The sequence below is a fragment of the Pristiophorus japonicus genome, unplaced genomic scaffold, assembly GCF_044704955.1.
Source record: "Pristiophorus japonicus isolate sPriJap1 unplaced genomic scaffold, sPriJap1.hap1 HAP1_SCAFFOLD_147, whole genome shotgun sequence".
NCBI lineage: Eukaryota > Metazoa > Chordata > Chondrichthyes > Pristiophoridae > Pristiophorus > Pristiophorus japonicus.
Genome location: NW_027251144.1, coordinates 1,376,324 through 1,386,467, shown reverse-complemented (window position 1 = coordinate 1,386,467; position 10,144 = coordinate 1,376,324). Strand labels below are relative to the sequence as shown.

Here is a 10,144-nt window from a genome sequence, read left to right as displayed (position 1 = left end):
GAAGCTTTTCGGAGCTATTCTGGGGAGGGTAATTCATTGGTAGGGGTGGGGTTAGAATCCACCAGGGAATTACTGCGTGTTACTAGATTCATTTCTGTACTGTATGTATGTTGTTTGTAACCGGGATTTTATTCTCCACAGAGACAGTGATTTCGTTTAGCAGTGCATGTTTTAGACAGTGTATGTTAGACCAAATAAATATACTACGATTTATCACTGAAGCATCCCTTTCCGTGACTCATTTAATTTACACTCTGAATAATAATTCCCGGATCTAGAACTTTCGTAAGGTGGGGGCGATTCAAACCGTCCGTCTGGCAATTGGGCGAGGATCACAAACACTGACAATATTTACGAAAGGATATACTTGCTTTGGAGGCAGTTCAGAGAAGGTTCACTGGGTTGACTCCGGAGATGAGGGGGTTGACTTATGAGAAAAGGTTGAGTAGGTGGGGCCTCTACTCATTGGAATTCAGAAGAATGAGAGGTGATCTTATCGAAACGTATAAGATAATGAGGGAGCTTGATAAGGTGGATGCAGAGAGGATGGTTCCACTGATAGGGGAGAGTAGAACTAGGGGGCATAATCTCAGAATAAGGGGCCGCCCATTTAAATCTGTGATGAGGAGGAATTTCTTCTCTCAGAGGGTTGTAAATCTGTTGAGCTCACTGCATCAGAGAGCTGAGAAAGCCACGACATTTAATACATTTAAGACAGAGATAGCTTCTTAACTGATAAGGGAATAAGGCTTATGTGGAACGGGCAGGGATGTGGACTTGAGTCCATGATCGGATCAGCCATGATCATATTAAATGGTGGAGAAGGCTCGAGGGGCCATATGGCCTACTCCTGCTCCTAGTTCTTAAGTTCTTATGTTCTAAATAGCGACACACAAAAAAATGCTTTGATCATGGTTACACCTTATCTTCACGTTTGTCAAACAGTTGGCTCGTTGATCTCGGGCTGTGATTCTCTCTTCGGAGTTGTTCATTGAAATTTACGAGGGGTCCCAGAGGAGCCCTGATATTGCTCGCATATTTTGAAATTGCATCGAACTTTTGCAAAGTAGGACTTGCATATCTGCAGCGCCTTTCAGGAACTCATGACGCCCCAAAGCGCTTTACAGCCATTGAGTTATGTTTGAAGTGTTGTAGTTTGGGGAAAGATGTGCCCAGATCACCAAACATGTACCTCAACTCTTTGCAAAGAGTTTGGTGCAAATGATCAGGCGTCTCAGGGACTTGGACTTTCTTTGAATAAGTTCTGCTTGTACCTGCATTCAAGCTTGAAACAGCAACTGGCCTTCCATCTCACGGGACGTTTGGGGTCGATGTGCGTTGCTTTCAATCTTTGAAATTTCACCAAACAAAGAAACGGTGAATCCAACTGTCCCTGTAAGCATTTAGTTCCCGTTTAATCACAGGAATATCCGCAGTCAGGAGCTGAAAAGTAATTCAAACCTAATACCGGCTTCGGGACAATCAGAATACTTCGTCACAGAAAGGCACCGGAAGGCTGGAAGGTAGATCACACCGGTTGTGGGAGAGCTGGTTGGCGGTGACATGGAAGTGTCTGCAGTGTGCGGAACCAGACTGCTTCCACGCATCCACAATGAATGTCCCTCCATTTATTTGGGAAAAGTACAACTGAGAGTGGACAAGTTCCATCCCGGTCGGAGCAATCTGAAGCTTTAACTGACTGACACCCTGGTTTTGGATGTCTTGCACCTTATATTTCCATCAGTCTCTGTGGCGCAATGGGTTAGCGCGTTCGGCTGTTAACCGAAAAGTTGGTGGTTCGAGCCCACCCAGGGACGAAGAGTTTAACTGTTTTTCCCCGAGTATTCGGTGCCGCACAGTCCCAGGTTGTCATTGTGCGTTTTGGCTGCACGAATCTATTCCGCAAATATTGCCAGCAGTGCTGTTATCCAATTAGTTCCCACTCCAATATTTTATGAGCATTCAGTTCAAGTAAAACGATAACAATTTTTTACATGGATCATGTTCCATCCAGCCCATTAGAAATAAATTATGTTATTGGGTTTAAAGAAACTGGTGGAAATTGATTCTATTGGTACATATATAGAACTGGAACTTCGGTCTCAAGTGCTCCTCCTATCAAGTATAGACACACACACAATCAATGGTTTTACAACTGAGTCATAAACACTTACAATTTTAAACCATTCTCATACAGCGTGTAAATGAGATAGGGATAAAACTTCATCACATGTAAAGAGAAAATGAATAATTGAGGATACCACTGTTCCTCAGTAATTATATTATTATTTATTTCATTCTGAAGAAGGTTATCGGCTAATTAACGGTGATTAAAAGAATTCTTACTTTTGCACGTTGGCTGCATGTCGTCAATTTTATCAGGTTTTGAATTTAAAAATGGGTTACAATGCTGGTTGAATACATGACCCCAAAGTCTTTTTGGGATCACAGGTTGAGTCTCCCTGGTGGTTTACGCTCTCTTGTAGAGCGCCTGAGTTGGGGCTCCGGTTGTTGGGCGCTGGCCTGTGTGTCTGCTGTTTGCGGTGCCTCAGGCCTATCCGGACTGCCCACAGTGACTGGGCTCTCCTCCCTTTGGTTCCAGTGTTCGGTCACCTGTGCTGGAGTGAACTCTGTATCGTGTTCTTCCTCTGCTTCTTCTATGGGGTTGCTGAACCACCTTTTTGTTTGATCCACGTGTTTGCGGCAGATTTGTCCATTGGTTAGTTTAACTACCAGAATCCTATTGCCCTCTTTGGCAATCACAGTGCCTGTGAGCCATTTAGGCCCTGCAGTGTAGTTGTGGACAACAACAGGGTCGTTTACACCAATATATCGTGCCCCCGCATTCCTGTCATGGTAGTTATATTGTGATTGGCGCCTGCTCTCAACAATTTCTTTCATGGTGTGGTGTATAAGGGATAACGGGATTTGAGCATCCTTTTCATTAGCAGCCCTGCGGGTGGAACCCCTGTGAGTGAGTGTGGTTGGGATCTATTGGCCAACAGGAGGCGTGATAAGTGGCTTTGTAGGGAACCCCCTTGGATTCTGAGCATCCCCTGTTTGATTATCTGCACTTTTCGTTCTGCCTGGCCGTTTGAGGCTGGCTTGAACGGTGCCTTTCTGACATGGTTAATTCCATTTCCTGCCATGAAGTCCTGGAATTCAGTGCTTGTGAAGCACAGGCCATTGTCGCTGACCAAGATGTCCGGTAGACCGTGGGCGACGAACATTGCCCGTAGACTTTCTACCGTGGCAGAGGATGTACTTGAATTTAAAATGTCACACTCGATCCATTTGGAGTGAGCGTCTAATTCAACCAAAAACATTTTTCCGATGAAAGGACCTGCGTAGTCATCATGGATGCGTGACCAAGGCTTGGCGGGCCATGGCCAGGGGCTAAGGGGGGCTTCCCTGGGCGCATTGCACAGCTGGGCACACGTGTTGTACCTGCGAACACAAACTTCCAGATCTGCATCTATCCCTGGCCACCAAACGTGTGACCTGGCAATTGCCTTCATCATGACAATGCCCGGATGCTCATTGTGGAGTTCTCTAATGAACACCTCTCTGCCCATCTGGGGCATGACTACACGGTTTCCCCACAGTAGGCAATCGGCCTGAATCGAGAGTTCATCCCTGCCCCTGTGAAATGGTTTAAATTCCTCAGGGCATGCCCTGTACGTGGCTGCCCAGTCCCCATGCAGGACACATTTCTTGACGAGAGACAATAGCGGGTCTCTATTTGTCCAGACTTTAGTCTGACGGGCTGTCACGGGTGAGCCATCGCTTGCGAAAGCTTCAACAGCCATGACCATCTCAGCGGCATGCTCGGTAGCCCCCTCAGTGGTGGCTGGTGGGAGCCTGCTGAGTGCATCGGCTCATTTTTCAGTGCCCGGTCTGTGCCGAATTGTGTAGTCATAGTTGGCTAACGTGAGTGCCCACCTCTGTATGCGGACCGATGCGTCTGCATTTATGGCCTTGTTGTCGGCCAAAATGACGTGAGGGGTTTGTGATCTGTCTCCAGCTCAAATTTCCTGCCAAACAGGTACTGGTGCATTTTCTTTACCGAATATACACATGCGAGCGCCTCCTTTGCTATCATCCCGTAGCCCCTTTCTGCCTGGGACAGACTTCTGGAGGCATAAGCTACCGGCTGTAACTGACCCTTGGCATTGACCTGCTGCAACACACACCCGACACCATAGGACGACGCATCGCACTTTAACACAAGTTTCTTACATGGGTCATATCGCGTTAACAGATTGTTGGAACATAACAAATTGTGTGCTCTATTAAAAGCCCTTTCCTGGCTGTCCCCCCTGACCCATTCGCGACCTTTGCTTAGGAGCACGTGTAGCGGCTCTAGCAGCGTGCTCAATTTGGGAAGAAAGTTACCAAATAGTTGGGGAGCCCCAGGAACAAACGCAGCTCCGTCGTGTTACGGGGTCTGTGTGCTCTCTGGATCGCTTCCGTCTTGGACGCAGTAGGGCTCATCCCTTCTACTCCTACCGTCATCCTCAGGAATTCTACCTCTGGAGCTAGGAAGATGCACTTCGCCTTTTTCAGTCGCAGCCCTACCCGGTCCAGTCTGCGTAGCACCTCCTCCAGGTTGTGGAGGTGTTCTTCAGTATCGTAACCCGTGATGAGGATGTCATCCTGAAAAACCACCGTCCCTGGAATCGACTTGAGGAGGCTTTCCATATTTCATTGGTAGATCGATGCGGCCGAGCGAATCCCGAACGGACATCTGTTGTACTCAAACAACCCTTGTATGTCGTGATGGTGGTCAGCTTCATCAACTCTCTCGCCAGCTCCTGGGTCATGTAAGCTGAGGTCACGTCCAATTTTGAAAAAAGTTTGCCACCGGATAGCATCGCAAAGAGATCCTCCACTCTCGGTAGCGGGTACTGGTCTTGGAGTGACACCCGATTGATGGTGGCCTTGTAATCACCATGTATCCTGACCGACCCATCCGCCTTGAACACCGGTACAATCGGGCTCGCCCAGTCACTGAATTCGACTGGCAAAATGATACCTTCCCTCAGCAGGCGGTTCAATTCACCTTCTATCTTTTCCCACATCACGTACGGCACCGCTCTGGCCTTGTGGTGTCCTGGCCTGGCTTCCGGGTTTATGTGAATCACTACCTTGGCCCCCATGAAAGTGCCAATGCCGGGTTGAAATAATGAGTCAAATTTGTGTAGGATCTGTGAGCATGAAACTCGCTCCACAGAGGAAATAGCTTTAACATTGCCCCATTTCCAGTTCATGACAGCAAGCCAACTCCTCCCCAGTAGTGCGGCACCGTCCCCCGGGACAACCCAGAGTGGCAACCTGTTCTACGAATCTTTGTGGGTCACGATTGTCGTGGCGCTGCCAAGAAGCAGAATGATCTCCTTGGTGTATGTCCGTTGCTGTGCGTCAATCGGTGATATTTTTGGCCCTACTGGCCTTGGACGCCCACAACTTTTCAAACTATTTGTTACCCATCAGGGACTGGCTAGCCCCCGTGTCTAGCTCCATTGACACTGGGATGCCACTGAGGAGCACTTTCATCATTATCGGTGGCGTCCTGGTGTATGAACTGTATACGTGCTCCACATGAACTCACTGAAATTCAGCTTCCAGCGATTTCCCCCAGCGTTCATTTCTGCAATTTCTGTAGGTATTTTGCTTATCTCTGCAACCTCCGGCTGAGTTTGTGCCTCCATGCCTCCAACATGAGCTGTTGTTGGAAACAAAAGATCCCTTGCTAGTCAATCGTCCCTGACTACCCTTGTGACTGTCCTTGAGTGTGTCATTAACAGGTGTTGATGGCCCCATTACTGGCCACATTGTCCCTTGCAATGTTGTGAATCACCGTTCTGCTTGCCATTATCTCTGTCGAACTCCCCCTCTGGGTTCGACTACATGTTGGGGCATGCCCGATTGCCCTTGTCTACCTGGAGAACTGTGTGCTGCTTCAACAATGTTGATTCTCTGTCCCAACCATTCCTTAACACAGTATCTCTCGTCGATACTGCTAGCGGCCATGCTCACGTGGTTTAAATCCCAGTTTCTCGTCGCCATTGATACATCCTTACTATACAGCAGAAATGCACACGAGGCCCAGGCTTGAGAGAAGGTCAGTCTGTGGCCTGTCCTTTATTCCTGAGCACCCAAGTGATGAAAGTGGGTGGAGCTTCCCCTTTTATACCTGAAGGTCCAGGTTAGAAGTGTCTCCCACAAGTTCACCACCTCGTGGTCATTGTTCTCACAGTGTACAACTGAGGTCAGATTATATATAGGTTACAATGTTGGATGAATACATGACAATAAGCACTTAAAATTTTAAACCATTCTCCTAAAATACAGTGTGTAAACGAGATAGGGATAAAAGTTCATCACATGTAAAGAGAAAATTAATGATTGAAGCTAGTAAAAGATCCTCTCGGAATAAGTGATCACAGTATGGTTGAATTTGTAATACAGATTGAGGGTGAGGAAGTAGTGTCTCAAACGAGCGTACTATGCTGAAACAAAGGGGACTATAGTGGGATGAGGGCAGAGTTGGCTAAAGTAGACTGGAAACACAGACTAAACGGTGGCACAATTGAGGAACAGTGGAGGACTTTTAAGGGGCTCTTTCATAGTGCTCAACAAAAATATATTCCAGTGAAAAAGAAGGGCGGTAAGAGAAGGGATAACCAGCCGTGGATAACCAAGGAAATAAAGGAGAGTATCAAATTAAAAACCAATGCGTATAAGGTGGCCAAGGTTAGTGGGAAAATAGAAGATTGGGAAAATTTTAAACGACAGCAAAGAATGACTAAGAAAGCAATAAAGAAAGGAAAGATAGATTACGAAGGTAAACTTGTGCAAAGCATAAAAACGGATAGTTAAAGCTTTTACCGATATGTAAAACGGAAAAGAGTGACTAAAGTAAATGTTGGTCCCTTAGAAGATGAGAAGGTGGATTTAATAATGGGAATCTATATGTGTAGAGCTGCAGAATACCAAAGGGCAAAACACGTTAGTGGGAGTTGTGTACAGACCTCCAAACAGTAGTAGTGATGTTGGGGAGGGCATCAAACATGAAATTAGAGGTGCGTGCAATAAAGGTGCAGCAGTTATAATGGGTGACTTTAATATGCACATAGACTGGGTTAACCAAACTGGAAGTAATACGGTGGAGGAGGATTTCCTGGAGTGCACAAGGGATGGTTTTTTAGACCAATATGTCGAGGGACCAACTCGGGGGGAGGCCATCTTAGACTGGGTGTTGTGTAATGAGAGAGGATTAATTAGCAATTCTCATTGTGCGAGGCCCCTTGGGGAAGAGTGACCATAATATGGTGGAATTCTGCATTAGGATGGAGAATGAAACAGCTAATTCAGAGACCATGGTCCAGAACTTAAAGAAGGGTAACTTTGAAGGTATGAGGCGTGACTTGACAAGGATAGATTGGCGAATGATACTGAAGGGGTTGACTGTGGATGGGCAATGGCAGACATTTAGAGACCGCATGGATGAACTACAACAATGTACATTCCTGTCTGGCGTAAAAATAAAAAAGGGAAGGTGGCTCAACCGTGGCTATCAAGGGAAATCAGGAATAGCATTAAAGCCAAGGAAGTGGCATACAAATTGGCCAGAAATAGCAGTGAACCCAGGGACTGGGAGAAATTTAGAACTCAGCAGAGGAGGACAAAGGGTTTGATTAGGGCAGAGAAAATGGAGCACGAGAAGAAGCTTGCAGGGAACATTAAGACGGATTGCAAAAGTTTCTATAGATATGTAAAGAGAAAAAGGTGAGTAAAGACAAACGTAGGTCCCCTGCAGTCAGAATCAGGGGACGTCATAACGGGGAACAAAGAAATGGCGGACCAATTGAACAAGTACTTTGGTTCGGTATTCACTGAGGAGGACACAAACAACCTTCCGGATATAAAAGGGGTCGGAGGGTCTAGTAAGGAGGAGGAACTGAGGGACATCCTTATTAGTCGGGAAATTGTGTTGGGGAAATTGATGGGATTGAAGGCCGATAAATCCCCAGGGCCTGATGCACTGCATCCCAGAGTACTTAAGGAGGTGACATTGGAAATAGTGGATGCATTGACAGTCATTTTCCAACATTCCATTGACTCTGGATCAGTTCCTATGGAGTGGAGGGTAGCCAATGTAACACCACTTTTTAAAAAAGGAGGGAGAGAGAAAACAGGGAATTATAGACCGGTCAGCCTGACATCGGTACTTGATAAAATGATGGAATCAATTATTAAGGATGTCATAGCAGTGCATTTGGAAAGAGGTAATATGATATGTCCAAGTCAGCATGGATTTATGAAAGGGAAATCATGCTTGACAAATCTTCTGGAATTTCTTGAGGATGTTTCCAGTAGAGTGGACAAGGGAGAGCCAGTTGATGTGGTATATTTGGACTTTCAGAAGGCTTTCGACAAGGTCCCACACAAGAGATTAATGTGCAAAGTTAAAGCACATGGGATTGGGGGTAGTGTGCTGACATGGATTGAGAACTGGTTGTCAGACAGGAATCAAAGAGTAGGAGTAAATGGGGACATTTCAGAATGGCAGGCAGTTACTAGTGGGGTACCGCAAGGTTCTGTGCTGGGGCCCCAGCTGTTTACACTGTACATTAATGATTTAGACGAGGGGATTAAAAGTAGTATCTCCAAATTTGCGGATGACACTAAGTTGGCTGGCAGTGTGAGCTGCGAGGAGGATGCTATGAGGCTGCAGAGCGACTTGGATAGGTTAGGTGAGTGGGCAAATGCATGGCAGATGAAGTATAATGTGGATAAATGTGAGGTTATCCACTTTGGTGGTAAAAACAGAGAGACAGACTATTATCTGAATGGTGACAGATTACGAAAAGGGGAGATGCAAAGAGACCTGGGTGTCATGGTACATCAGTCATTGAAGGTTGGCATGCAGGTACAGCAGGCGGTTAAGAAAGCAAATGGCATGTTGGCCTTCATAGCGAGGGGATTTGAGTACAGGGGCAGGGAGGTGTTGCTACAATTGTACAGGGCCTTGGTGAGGCCACACCTGGAGTATTGTGTACAGTTTTGCTCTCCTAACCTGAGGAAGGACATTCTTGCTATTGAGGGAGTGCAGCGAAGGTTCACCAGACTGATTCCCGGGATGGCGGGACTGACATATCAAGAAAGATTGGATCAACTGGGCTTGTATTCACTGGAGTTCAGAAGAATGAGAGGGGACCTCATAGAAACGTTTAAAATTCTGACGGGGTTAGACAGGTTAGATGCAGGAAGAATCTTCCCAATGTTGGGGAAGTCCAGAACCAGGGGACACAGTCTAAGGATAAGGGGGAAGCCATTTCGGACCGAGATGAGGAGGAATTTCTTCACCCAGAGAGTGGTAAACCTGTGGAATTCTCTACCACAGAAAGTTGTTGAGGCCAATTCACTGAATATATTCAAAAAGGAGTTAGATGAAGTCCTTACTAATAGGGGAATCAAGGGGTATGGTGAGAAAGCAGGAATGGGGTACTGAAGTTACATGTTCAGCCATGAACTCATTGAATGGTGGTGCAGGCTAGAAGGGCCGAATGGCCTACTCCTGCACCTATTTTATATGTTTCTATGTTTCTAAATGTGGAAATGGCTGAGACCTTAAACAATTATTTTGCTTCGGTCTTCACAATGGAAGACACAGAAACCATGCCAGAAATTGCTGGTCACAGGAATGTGGGAAGAGAGGACCTTGAAACAATCACTATCACTAGGGGGTAGTGCTGGACAGGCTAATGGGACTCAAGGTAGACAAGTCCCCTGGTCCTGATGAAATGCCAGGGTATTAAAAGAGATGGCGGATGTTATAGCAATTGCATTCGTTATAATCTACCAAAATTCTCTGTACTCTGCGGAGGTACCAGCGGATTGGAAAGCAGCTAATGTAACGCCTCTGTTTAAAAAAGGGGGCAGACAAAAGGCAGATAACTATAGGCTGGTTAGTTTAACATCTGTAGTAGGGAAAATGCTTGAAACTATCATGAAGGAAGAAATAGTGGGACATCAAGATAGGAATAGTGCAATCAAGCAGACGCAGCATGGATTCATGAAGGGGAAATCATGTTTAACTAATTTATTGGAATTCTTTGAGGATATAACGAGCATGTTG

The 10,144-nt window shown here is 46.1% G+C and overlaps 1 non-coding gene across 1 annotated transcript; it reads left to right on the top strand.

The window, feature by feature from the left end:
• Positions 1 to 1,743: 1,743 nt before the first annotated feature.
• Positions 1,744 to 1,817, top strand: trnan-guu (transfer RNA asparagine (anticodon GUU)). Its single transcript has one exon. It is a non-coding gene; the product is annotated as a tRNA-Asn (tRNA).
• Positions 1,818 to 10,144: the final 8,327 nt, after the last annotated feature.